We start from the raw sequence: 13,759 nt of genomic DNA, 5'->3' as shown, positions 1-13,759 counted from the left end.
GCCCCAGCCCTTTACTTCCTTCCTTCCCTCTCAAGCAGATGAAATTACTTCTTATTCACAGAGATCCTTGTGGCCGTATACAGTGAACTTTCAACCTCCCTTCTCTCGGACTCAAAATTTATTTTTATCTTCATCCATTTTCTGCTCATTCCTCTTCCTTGTTTCAGAGTCTCATCACCTTGAAAAGTGGAGTCTGACTATCCCTCTTCTGGATTCCATGCATGATATCCTTCTGACGGGAGTGAGGGGCTTTCTGCCACCTGCCATGGGCTCCCTCATATCTTAATCTCTCCTTAGCTCTTTCCTGTCAAGCTAAAACCAGGCTCAAAACTCTCCTTCCCTAAAAATACTTTTCCCTGGCCCTGCTTTTCTTTCATGCAATGCGACTTCTCTATCTCTCTCTCTTCCTGTGATTGCTAAATTTCTGAAAAGGGCGGCCTATGTCTGTCCTGTTCTTACAGACTCTTTGTAAAGATCCTTTGGACTGCTCTTGTCTTCCTGAGAAGCTGCAGAAATGTTGGAACCAGACTGCCTGGGTTCAATTCCAATGAGAGCAAGACTGGCCTTATCATCACCACTCTGCTGTTCACTGGAAAAAAGTGATTACTGCTTTAATACTGTCTTTTCAAGCACTGATTTACATCATTCTGCATTTTACAGCAGCTCTGCTTAGGGAGACATCTTATTTGCTTTTATTTTCAAATTTGACCTCGTGTCTGACATAAAATCTTGTCTTTTCTATGAAATTCAGTTGAGCTTATGTACTGTTAAGTAGAATTACTTCCATTTTTTAAATTTAGATTTTTATTCTAATAAAATGAGGAAAGCAAGAACAACCACCGCCACAAACTGAAAAATCTACCTATGTATAAGGGTTGGCTACCATGCATAGCTCTTCAGCCTCTTCTATTAAAAATCTCTGTACACACAGAATCAAATAATCACTTAGGTCTTGGGGAAGTGATTTTTGTTAGACTCTATGATAAAAATAAAGCAATATTGCTTCACCAGTTACCTGAAGGTCTTACAAGAATTTATTTTTTATACTTGGTTTAAAATCACTGATTTGATAGGTAAGAGAAGTCTAAATATACCATGGAGACTGTTGTAGAATAAGGAATGTACTCTGATTGAGGAAAAGAGACAAGTAAGAGCAAAAGGCCAATAACAAATGTTCACGGGAGTAGTTCTTTGGGTAAATTAAGCACCATTATGTTAAAATGAAATCTGATGAGACTTGTAATAAGAGACTGCCCATCTAAAGATACAGAGAAACCCAAGAGAGCTTCAACTGCTTCCTCTAGCTGGTGACCACCAGACAGACATTCATTCATTCAACCTACGTTTCTGGAATACTTTCTAGACGAGACACTTGGAAAGCAAGGGGTGAACAACACAGCTCTGGTTCTGAAGAAGGACGCAATCTTAAGAGCATGAGACACATGGATAAACAAACAGTATATGTGTGATAAATACAGTGATTCAAGTTTCCCTGAAGATGTGATGAAATGGTACAGACTCAAGGAGCCAGGCAAGCATCCCAGTGGAGGTGCTGAGCAGCACTCAAAAGGAGTCCGCCCAACATGGAGAAGTAGGAGTGGAAAGGCATTCAGGGAGAGTTATAGTGGAGAAATTTGGGGAGCGAAGAGTCTCAGAAGAGGGGCGGGTGCAAGATAGGGCAGGAAAAGTAGGTCAGGTCGGGATCAAAAATTAAATGATGTTGAAATAATACCAGTGGCAATAAAAATAGGGGGTGAAAAAATACAAAAAAGAACTAAGCACTTCAAATAAAATGTTCTGGCTGGGAATGGAAAATGTAAACCATGACTTACAAACCCCTGGGAAGAGAACTGTAAACCAGATTGTGTGTGGGTCTGAGTGACCTTGACCAAGCTCAGTAATTCCAAGTGCCCAAAACTCTTTAAACCAGAGGCTCCAGATCTCTGTCCCTATCTTAAATATGCCATGTTCTTGTATTTCAAGGGAAACCCACTTTCTATCTATGTTTATTTTTATCTTTGTTCTTTATGCCCTGCTGCAGGGCAGTGAGGACTAGAGGTGCTTATTGAACTGTAAGCTTGGTTTGGTCTCTAGATATCCCTTCTAGTCACAAGGATGGATGTGTAATGCTCCAGGCTGTGTTTGCTTTGTAGGTCAAAGTCTGGAGTGGCTGTATTTTTACCTTGTTCCTTGAATTTTTCCTACAGATGTTATCGCTAGTGGAAGTGATACCTGATGCTTTCATGATCTCAAGTAGCTCATCTTTGTAAACGAATTTTCACAACGAAGCTGGCAGTTTTATAAAGAAATAGGCAGTGTTTATAAAGAAACGAAACTACTTAACCAATTTTACAGGGTGTGGAGTAACGTCTCATACAATTTTTTGGCAAATGACTCTAAACATGGCAGTGAAAATGAAAAGAAAAATATAGCTTTTGAGGCTTTTTTTTTCTGTTGTGTATTTGTTCTGCTGAAAGATAGACATAAGAGCAAAACTCAGTTCTTGTTATGTTCCATTTGTTTTCACATATGTGACTTTACATGTGTAACATATCCAGTGAGGCAGGAAGTGTTACTATCCCCATTTTCTAGAGGAGGAAACCAAAAAGATTAAATAGAATCTTGTAGAATAGCACAGAATTAGTAAGAGTCACAAGTCTAGTTTTACTATTTGATTCTAAAGCTTCAACTTTCCGACTGCACCAAGTTATAAAAGTTTGGGAGCTACTTCTACTTCTGCTCGGAGGACCCTATCCTTCTTCTTTATCAATAAAAGAATCATACTTTTCTTTGAATTAAAACATATACAGAGAAAAATTTACACTTATCTTAAGTCTGATGGAGTTTTCACAGACTGAGCCCATCCCTGAACTGGCTCCCAGATCAAGACATGAAGGATCATCAGCATCCTCATGGGTTCCTTATATATCTGCCCAGTCAGGAACCCCTACCTCCAGAGTAACCACTCTCCTGACTCCTATCATGCATTAATTTTGCCTCTTTCTGTTTATTATACCTAGACTCATACCGTCTGTTCCTGCTTTCTTTCACCCAATATTGTGTTGGTAAGATTCATTCATAATACTGCAAGTCATTGAAAAATTTCATTCTCATTGATGTATAGTATTCCAGTATATGAATAAACCACAATTATCCTTATCCTTATGTCTTTAGTTGCCAGGAAATGGAATACTTTCTGTTTGGTGTTTCTAGTAGGCAGAATAATGGTTCCCCAAAGATGTCTACATCCTAATCCCTGTGAATATGTTGTCTTCCATGACAAGAGGGAGTTTGCAAGTGTGATTAAGTTAAGGCTCTTGAGATGGGGAGATTTTCCTAGTTTATCCAGATGGGCCCAATGTAATTGAAAAAGTTCTTACGAGAGAGAGGTAAGGGAGTCAAAGTCAGAGAGGAGATGTGATAATGGCAGCAAAGGTTGGAATGATGTGTTTTCAAGATATAATCTAAGGATGGCAGCTGGAAAAGGCAAAGAAATATTTACACCCAGCTCCTCCAGAGAGAATGTAGCTATGTCAGCACATTGATTTTAGCCCATGGGATCCATGGGGATTTCTGACCTACAGAATCATAGATAGCACATTGGTATTTAGCTCATGAAGTCTTTGGTAATTTGTTATAGCGGCAATAGTAAACTAACACAGAGCTATTATGGGTACAGCCACTATGAACATTCTAGTACCTGTATTTTGGTGAACATACAAACATATTGCTTTAGAATATACATCCCTGGGGAGGAGACTGCTGAGTCATAGAATATGCATAGTTCAACTAAAGTTGAACTATGTTTCCGAGATGGTTTTATCTATGTAAATTCGGCACTAGAAGTGATGAGAGTTTTGGTTACTTCACATCTTTGCTGATATCTGAAGTTTTCTTTTCTCACTTAGAAATTCTGGTGTGCAGTGGTATCTTTTTGTGGTTTTAATTTGCTTTTCCTGATGACTAATAAGTGTTGAACACTTTTTCATATATTTGTTGGCCATTTGGACTTTTTGTAAAGTGTTTATTTTCTTCCAATTTCTTTCTCCCTACTGGGTTATATGTCTGTCTTGATTATTTTAACTATAGAATCCATTCAGCAATACTTTCCAGAAACTGTACTCATGCTTCAAAATGATCTTTCTCTATTCTATCCCATTTTTCTAACTTTCATTCTTCAGTTTCCCTCCAAAGAAATACATCATAAGCTGACTCAGATCTACTCATGACTTCCTGTAAGTTTGCAATTACCTCTTTTAGAGCTTTGCAATTTTTTAAAAAGAGGATATTTGATCCAATTTCTTGACAGTACCGGCATTTCTACAACCTCTCCTTATCTAGGTCTGCAAAGTAAGGCCTAACAACTCCATATTTAGACCTCTTGGGGCTTTCCAAGAAAAAAGCAAAGTCTACCACATGGCCACTCTTCCCTGTAGCCAAATTTGATACGTGTAGTTAGGAAGCTTAATGGTCTATGGAGTTCAGTTATGGTGGGAGACACCAACAGAATTGCACTCTTTTAGTTTCTTCCAAATATTGGTGATTTGGGATCTCTCTTTTTTCTTTGTCAGTCTTGGTAGAGATTTACCAATCTTATTGATCTTTCATGTGGCCAGCTCTTGGTTTCATTTATATTATCTATTGGTTTTCTGTTTTCAGTTCTATTGCTATGCTGTTATTTTTAATTAATTCCCTCACTCTTCTTTGTTTTCCATTGTTTTAAGGTAGAATCTTGGATTATTTATTTGTGATCTTTATTCTTTTCTAACATAAGAATTTAATGCTATAAATTTCTCTCTAAGCACTGCCTTAAACACATCACACAAATTTTGAGAAGTTGTATTTTCATTTTTGCTCAGTTCAAAATATTTTCTAATGTTTTTCTAATCTTCCTTTAGTCTCCTTTTTTGACCTATGGTTTGCTTAGAAATTTAACTTTCATTTCCAAGTGTGAAGAGACTTTCTTTGTTGTAGTTATGTAATTAATTTTTAGCTTAATTCAGTTATGATCTGAGGACATACTTTGCATGATCCCAAGTCATTTAAGTTTGCTAAAGTTTGTTTTTGACATAGGTATTTTCTACCTTGGTAAATGTTCCATGTGACACTAAGAAAAAAATGTCTGTTTTTCAATATATTTTTGAATAGATTATCTGCCACTCTTGGTTGGAGTTCTGTATACAACTAGATGGAGTTAGTTGGTGGTGTAGGTCAGTTGCTATCCTTGCTGATTTTCTTCCTACTAGTTCTATTTACTGCAGAGAGAAGGGTGTTGATGTCTCCAGGTATAACTGGGGACTTGTTTATCTCTCCTTTCAGTTCTGCCAGTTTTTGCTTCATGTATTTTGAAATTCTGTTGTTAGATGCCCACACATTTAGAATTATTATGCTTTTTTGGTGTATTAACACTTTTTTCATTATCTAATGTCTCTTTAGGTGCATGGTTTAACTTAATTTTTCCATTTGTGTATGGAATCTGAGAAAAATACATATAGGATATTTTGGATTCTTGAATGTAGACTTAGTCCTGATTATATTATGTTCTTTCAACAATGCTAATTTGTAAGGGTCTGGACTCTTTTAATGTTAGTTGAACCAATATCCCAATATCACCTGTTTGGCTCAATCTTAAGCAGAAAAGTTAGAAGAGCTTGTCATTGAGAAATGTTTAGTCCTGTGGAGTCACAGGCTTTTTCTAGCGCCAATTTTCTCTAAAACTATAAGCTAGGAATTATTTGTTTTTAAAAGGCTCAATTTTGGTTTATAGATTTCAAGTGGATGAAGACTGCTTCCAGGATCCTTGTCCAAGCACTTCCTCTATTTTGGTTGTCCTTCACCTCTGCCTGTGAGAAAACAGGCATAGTTTCTAGGAGAGAGGGTATCTGTCTGTGACATAGAAGGCCAAAAAAGATGAGCAGAGAGAAAAAGGAGACTGTGGAAGTGAGGGAAACCATGGCCTAAGAAAGATTTGTTCCTTTCCCTAGCAACCTTAAGTTTTGGTCACACAATTCTACTGCACTTCTGATAGATTGATGATCTGATGGAGTGTGGCAAATACAAGTGTCTAGCCTCCTGTTCTCTCTAACTCACAGCTCAGCAATGGAAACCACACAGTGCCTGTTGTCTCTAAAACAACCACTCCTCTTTCCCAGTCTGCACTGAAGCAAGATATGACCAACCTGGAGAACAATATGGAGATGTAGCAAGAAGTTAAGAAGATAGGAGAAAAGTCCCTGAAAACATTTCTCTTGCTTCTTCTTATATCTGTCAAGTTAATTATGCTTCAACTAAAATAATAGATGGTCACCAAATTGAATACCACCCCAAAACCCATTCTCAGCATTAAACTACCATGGATTAACTGCTTAAATTGTGAGCTTTAGCGTATAGCATCAGCATAACCCTTGAATGAATTATGGACTTGCATTCACTCCAGGACAATCTATTACCCTCTCACATAACAGAAAATGCCATTTATTGCAATTTGTGCAAACTATAAATCAAGACATTATTACTTAGAGGCATGTATGCTGTGGCTATACTGCATACTCCTGCATTTGGTAATGGTGTGTATGTGTTTGGGTGGGGAGGAATAGATATAGATGTAAAAATTCCCAGGAGAATTAATGGTGGCTGCTATCTCCTTGTGCTGTAAAGTGCCATCTCTGTTCAAGTGTTCCTTTGGGTCTGAAATATATACTGACCCTCAAATAATCAAGTTTTGAATGTAGTTTTAAGTTGGAGGAATTGATTGTGCAGCTCCAGAAGGTAGTAGAATCCTTTTGCAGACATTTCCACCCTGGAACCATCTGGGAGGTAAGGCGGACTTTGGAAAACACTGATGCCTACATGAAACTCCTAGGGGTTATGATAAAAATTTTCGGGTTGCACCCAGATGGCAGAATTTTAAAAAAGCCATTCAGATGCTTTTTAAATGGATAGCCAGAGTTAATAACCTCTGCTCTACAAAATAGAAAGAGGAAAAAAAAAAAAACAGAAAACGTAAAAGGAGAGTAGTTATGGGCTGTAATTTTCTCAAATCAAAATGGAAATGCATCTTGGGGATTTCAGATAGGAGCAAATCCACGGGATGCTGCTTATACTATTTCTGTGAACACTCTGAGGAGCGAAAAAAGATAAAATTAAGTGTGTCTGACAAGAAGTAAGTGCTTAATAAATCCTTATTTCCTCTCTTAAAAATGCAGATAACTGATAGAGACCTCCTTGTGCAAGTAAGCACATACCAGCCTTGCATAAAGCTTTGCCACTTTCCTTTGGTCCTTCATGCTGTGCTTTTTGACCCTTTTTATGTCATGGTGCTTCTCGACCCTTTTTATGTCATGGTGCTTTTCGACCCTTTTCATGTCATGAGAAAACGATGTTTGATCTGCGCACTGGAGTGAATAACCGAGGCTGCAGCCCAACTATTGCCAGTTCTGAGGTGTCAATATCTGGTGGGAAACAGCAGTGACTTTTTGTCCCTGGAAGACAAGAGAGTTTGCAAGAGTTTCTGGGTATTTCTTGAAAAAGTGTACCCTTCAAGATTATTTTCATTTTACCTACAGCACCAACAAGACACTGGAAGTCAGTGAGATGGCTGCCAACATCATAAGGTAATAATGAGAGCTACAATTTGCCGAATGAATGCTATTTGCACCTACTATGCTGAAGTGATTCTCATCTATCAGCTCCTTCAGTTCTTCTGACCACCTTGTAAGTAGGCATATTTAACCCCATTCCCCACAAGGTAAGTGGATCCCCACTATTCCTGACCATCATTCTGTGACAGCTCAAGTACTTCATCATTTCCATTCTGTTCACTCTGTTTCTAATCACTCCTTCCTGGATTTGACCATGGCAGAGCCTTGGAAAGAGTTTTCTACTCCAGATTTTAGCTACCTGGAAACTTTCTCATTTTCATTTATGATTCAAACCCTGCCTCTTGTGATCATCAACCACCATGCTGGTCTCCTCTGCTTTAGAGTCCTGTAGAACTTAAAATCTGCTCTGTTGCACTCCAATTTCTGTTCCATGTGGCTAGCATATTTATGTGTGTGTGTGTGTGCTTTATTTTCCCAAAGATCCTACAACTCTTGATAGCAGATCTGTGTCTCATACTTCTCTTCCTCAGCAAATGCCTTAATTAATTAGCAGTACCTATTAAGCCCTACAATGATTGTTTTTCAGAAGTTTTAAACAATTTTTCCCCTTGAGGAGTGGAATGAAACAGGGTAGGCAGTGTCCTATAATGGAAAAGATGACTTGAGACATCGCAGACCTGGGTTTTTTTTTTAAATTTTTATTTATTTATGATAGTCAGAGAGAGAGAGAGAGAGAGAGAGAGAGAGAGAGAGAGAGAGAGGCAGAGACACAGGCAGAGGGAGAAGCAGGCTCCAAGCACCGGGAGCCCGATGTGAGATTTGATCCCCGGTCTCCAGGATCGTGCCCTGGGCCAAAGGCAGGCACCAAACCACTGCACCACCCAGGGATCCCCAGACCTGGTTTTTAACTCTGGTTCTGCTCTTCACCTCTTGCATGACAAGTCGTATAGTTACCGAATTGTCTGTTTTCTCATTTGTAAAATGGCATGATAGTGTTACCTTGCAAAATTATTATGAGAATGGTATTATCTTGCAGAATAAAATATCTGGCTCAGGACCTGAAATGTGTCCTTAGGAAATGTTAGCTCTTTCATAATTATTATGTGTCATAATTGGTTGCCATAGAATTTTTTATGACATCACTTTTGTAGGGACAATGTCAGGATAGGTTCTGTTAAAGTGAATTATCTCTCTGTACTTATGTTTTATGTCATGGTTAGTGAGGAGTATTGGTGAGACTGGCAGAGGGTAGGCAGCCAAGCTGGTGAGTGGAAGGCATCCAGTAGAGGCTGCATGGAGTCTTATTAGGTGAGGTTTATTTAGTCACAAAAACCCATCCTGGGCATTCATTTGCACTATACATAATAGCAAGAGCACTGAACATGGAGTCAATAAAGCTAGATTCATTGCCTGGCTCTGTTGCAAACTAGCTATGTGACTATGAACAACAGCCAAGTCCAAGTATCAGATTAGGCCCAGCCAGTTCAGAAACTGTCCTCTGAAGTCTATTTAACAATGTTTTCCTCCTTTGTTCTCAAAGACAACAGAAAGGACTCCTTGAGACTGACCGGACCACTTCCCTCCATGGAACAACATTATGCAAGGTTTATTAGAGAAGGAGCATAAGCAGTATTTTTTCCCTTGTGCCGTCACTTCATGTTCTTCTCTCTTATGGCCTACAACTGAAATGTTGTTTAATTTATCATCATTATCCAAACGGAGACACTTTTGAAAGTGAAAGGTGGTGCTACTGGCAATTAAACCAGAACAACAGGGATAAAGTGAGATTATTTTTTTCTGTAGCCATACAATCAGGTTGTATGGCTACAAGGCCTCTTGATGGCACTTTGTTCACCAGTCTAACCTCCCCACCTGATCATGTTCTCTCCAGAGCAGACCATGTTTCACTCATATCTAGATCCCCAGCACCCTGTACAGTGTCTAGGACACAGTGGGTACTCAGTAGGTATTTGGTGAATGAAGGAACTCATGAATTAACTAGTTGGGGACGCATTGGGTAACCTTGAGTAGCTCAGGTGAGCTCTTGGTGTCTCTGGAAAATGAGCAGTAGATGAGTGATTTCAAGGTCCTTCCAACTTCCCAGTTTACAACTCTTCCCAAATTGAGCAGTTTCTGCTTATATCCTTCCTCTTGGATGACTTAGATGTGCTCTCTGAGAACCAGAGGAAAGCCCCAGCCTTGAGTTGGAGGTGTTGCAGAGATAGCTGTCAACACCTGCCTTGCTGTGAGCCCAGGGAAAGATCTCTTCACATCTATGGGAGTCTGAAAGGTAGAAAGGAGAAAGAAATTAAGAAAACCATGCTTGTGCTTTTCTTACTTATGGTTGGTTAAAAGAGAGAGAAAGAGAAAGAGAGACATGGAAAGGAGATTCAGCAGTGCCAAGGTCATAGAATAAATTGATGACCAGGATAGGAAGAGCCTCAGACAACTATTTCCTAAGGGAAGTCTTTCAGCCTAAGTTGGGAGAGTGAGCCCATGGAGTCCCTCAGCATAGGCACAGGGCAGTATTTTTGTCAGCGGCAGCCCTTTCAGGGAACCATGACTGCAGTCATATTGAATCATGAACTAGATTAGCCACATTAGAGGTTTAGCTACAATATATTTCAAAGTTAAAACACAGGCTGTGGCAGTGGTATCAAAACCTATAATTTCTGATGCAAATGAACGGCATGAAAAATGGCCCCTGGCTACTGGGATAGATAGAGGCATATGTGAGTGAAATAACATGGCAGTTATGTCAAAATTGGAAGAATAACTGTATTCCAGAATAGTAAATTATTATCATGGCCTGACTCGTAGAGTAACCCAGAAGGTAGGAGAATGTATTTTTTTGTACCTGGATAAAATTACATTGTCAATTTTGTTTAGTCCCTCTTTAAAACCTGAGCATTCATTTTTGAAAATATGTGTGGAACATAAGGTGACATTTGGAAAAAAAAGCATAATTTTCAAAGAATACTGATCCCATTAGTTCTTATATTACAGATGTCGATGAATTTAACTTTTATAGTTTTGCTAACACATGGAAGGCATAAAATGGACTTTCAGCTACCTAGGGTTTTCAACAACATTTCAGGGAAGTACCTGAGCTTTATAAAATGTTTTCAGCGGGGCATACTGTGGCATTGGGTTTTGTAGGCACAAGCCCATGGAATCAGAAATCTTTAACTTCAAGTGCTAGGGCCATTTCTTATTGGCTGAGTGAACTTATGCAACCTACATAATTGCGCTGAGCCTAACTTTTCTTATCTTTAGAATGGGTATAATAATACCTTCCTTATTAAGGCCCCATAAAGATTAGAAATGATAATATGGGGAAAGTTTTAGAATATATCTGTCTTCATATATCAAGCACTTTAAAAAGGAACTGTTATTGTTGTTATTATTATTATTTAATGTTCCCTATGATACGTATCTTTTAAAAGTCATACTTTTAGAATCAACTGGGGGGGTTAAAGCAAAGATAGTGGGTTTAGTATTTTGTTAACATTGTTAACTTTTGTTCATGTTTGAATTGACTCTGATAGTGGGTGATGTGTATATATAGTGAGCTAACTAACCTTTCTAAAAGTAGCAATCTTGGGATCCCTGGGTGGCACAGCGGTTTGGCGCCTGCCTTTGGCCCAGGGCGTGATCCTGGAGACCCGGAATCGGATCCCGTGTCGGGCTCCCGGTGCATGGAGCCTGTTTCTCCCTCTGCCTGTGTCTCTGCCTCTCTCTCTCTCTCTCTCTCTGTGACTATCGTGGATAAATAAAAATTAAAAAAAATAAATAAAAGTAGCACTCTTCAAAGTTTTTAACAAATTAAACTGTAAAACCCTCCCAATCAGAAGGAAAATATAGATATATTTCATCTTTATTTTTTATTTATCTATAATTTACTAAATATCAGATACTAAAATATATAAATATCATTTATTTAAGTTTTATACTCACTGTTACCATGAATTAGATATATACACTCACACACACATACACATAAATACACACACATACTAAACAAATTTATGTATTTTGAGATTTGCCCCTCTATCCCAGAGAGCAACAAAACAAAGTGGCAATAATTGGTTGAGAGGAAGCCTTTGGGGTTAGGCAAACATGGGCTTGATTTCTAGCTTGTTTTTTTTTTTTTTTTTTTTTTTTTTTTTTTGCTAGCTGTGTGATCTTAGATTTAGCTTCTATGTGTCTCAGCTTCCCCATCTAGGAAATGAAAGCAATATCTGCTATAGGATTATTGTAGGGATTAAAATAATGCATAAAATGCTTGGCATGGTGCCTATCACATGGTACAGTCTACATAAATATTGTCTGTTATTAAAAAGGTTATGCAGGGTTTGAAACCATGATTTGGTCAAAAGGCAGAAATACCATACCAAGAAATCATGTAAATATCCAAGTAGTTCTTACAAGATGGTTAGCTGAAAGGATCTAATTTCTGTATAGACAATAGGTTCTTTATGTCATTTTCATGACTGGATGGCATTATTCCCTTGCGGTTTCAATGCATTTCTAGCTCCCAAAAACTATTGTAAAAAGAAAAGCAAATTTGAATATTGTATCTGGTTAACTTAATACTATGTTTAGAAGAAGACTTTTTAAAAAAGAAAACATTATTTTGTCTACCTACAAGTAGGTATGGCCTTGTGTTAATGTCATAGGTAAACTTAGTTTGATTCAGTGCATTGCAGTTTCAAAGCATTTTTCACAACTGTTATTCCAGTAGGAAAATATGGATATGGCAAATAAGTGGAACTGGTATTGACAAATATGAGGAAAGCTATTAAAAAATGTTATGGTCTAAAAAATGTTATGGTCTGAGCGAACATTTTTGTAGACCTATATCTATCTATCTATGTGTCTATATCTATCTGTCTATCTAAATTTGTTATTTGAGGATTTGAAAATGGTCTACTTTGCCATCTAGTAATTTTGATTATAGGTCTCATTTCTTTTGTTAAAAATTCTCAAATTCAACAATTTGCACTGAGTTTCCCTCATGGTGTATATAATGCATTACCATAATTCAAGTCATATTCAGTCAATGCTGTGGTCTCAGGGAGCCCATACACTTCAAATTTATTTCTAAGGTCATGAAGCCATCCCCCATGGCAAGTGCAAAATGCCTTTGATGTGGTGGGTACAACATCTGTGCAGACAGACACACTTAACTTATGCAGTGCTTTGATTTCACATTTTGGTTGAGAGGTAAGGTCTTTTGAACCCAAGTACATTTAATGTTAACTCATATTAAACAACTAGGCCAATGGGCCTTGGTAGTTGGAGAGATAGCACCCTGGTTATAAAGTCTGTTCTGAAATACCTGACAAGGAAAAAGAAAGACTCATGTACTGTTGTCATCATTATCTTGGGTTACATGCTGGAAGTAGCTCAGAATCAGCTCTTGAACATGTTGAACATTAAACTTGAGAGCTCCTAAGTATGTTTTTCTCTTGGTTTCCCCAACCCAGTTAATGGCACCAACATCTTTTCAGGTGACTGTGCCAGAGCCCTATTATCATTCTTAACCATCATAATTAATTAAATTAATTAATTCTTAATTCATTTCCTTCTCTCATCTTCATTTCTGTATCTAATTGATGACCAGGACTACTTAATCCTAAAGTTGCTCACATGTGTGTAGCACTGCCTTGTCCTCATCCCTTGCTTGATAATCACTACAGTCTCCTAATTTTCTTCCTGTCATAGGCTTGGCCCACTCCAATCCTCCATTCTGCAGCCATGATGAAATCTTTAAGCTACTTTCTTTCCTGCACCAGTTTCTGCAGAGAACTTCTCATGTGAATTCTAGTTCCTATTTCCTTGTCCATATCACCTGCTGACTGAAAACTCAGCAGAGCAGGAAATAATTCCACTCTAGCTGAGTGGCACATATTCACTATTCAAAGAATATCTGTTAAATCAATATATTATTTTAAATCTTCTGCTCCCTTTCCCTACAATTAAACATCAGACCTTGATATAGGCTTATCTATATGTGAGTCTGTGTTGGACATAGGAAAGGTTCTTTTATAGAAATGCCACTGGAAACCTGGATTATTGTGATTTAATGAAATATTATTAAGAGATATTGGAGCATGAAGTTCTATTTCTCGTCTGCAGGTAGTGGAAATGGAGCA

At 38.0% G+C, this 13,759-nt stretch overlaps 1 long non-coding RNA gene across 1 annotated transcript in view; it reads left to right on the top strand.

The window, feature by feature from the left end:
- Nucleotides 1-7,564: 7,564 nt before the first annotated feature.
- The window catches only part of LOC129502608 (uncharacterized), a 112,113-nt gene continuing 105,918 nt past the window's right edge, over nt 7,565-13,759 (top strand). Inside the window, exon 1 of the long non-coding RNA XR_008662990.1 lies at nt 7,565-7,613. This is a non-coding gene — a long non-coding RNA (uncharacterized LOC129502608). The remainder of the gene's footprint in view (nt 7,614-13,759) is intronic.

Source organism: Nyctereutes procyonoides, unplaced genomic scaffold (assembly GCF_905146905.1).
Source record: "Nyctereutes procyonoides isolate TBG_1078 unplaced genomic scaffold, NYPRO_anot_genome, whole genome shotgun sequence".
Taxonomy (NCBI): domain Eukaryota; kingdom Metazoa; phylum Chordata; class Mammalia; order Carnivora; family Canidae; genus Nyctereutes; species Nyctereutes procyonoides.
The sequence above is the reverse complement of the archived record's forward strand: the minus strand, read 5'-3'. Positions and strand labels throughout refer to the sequence as shown.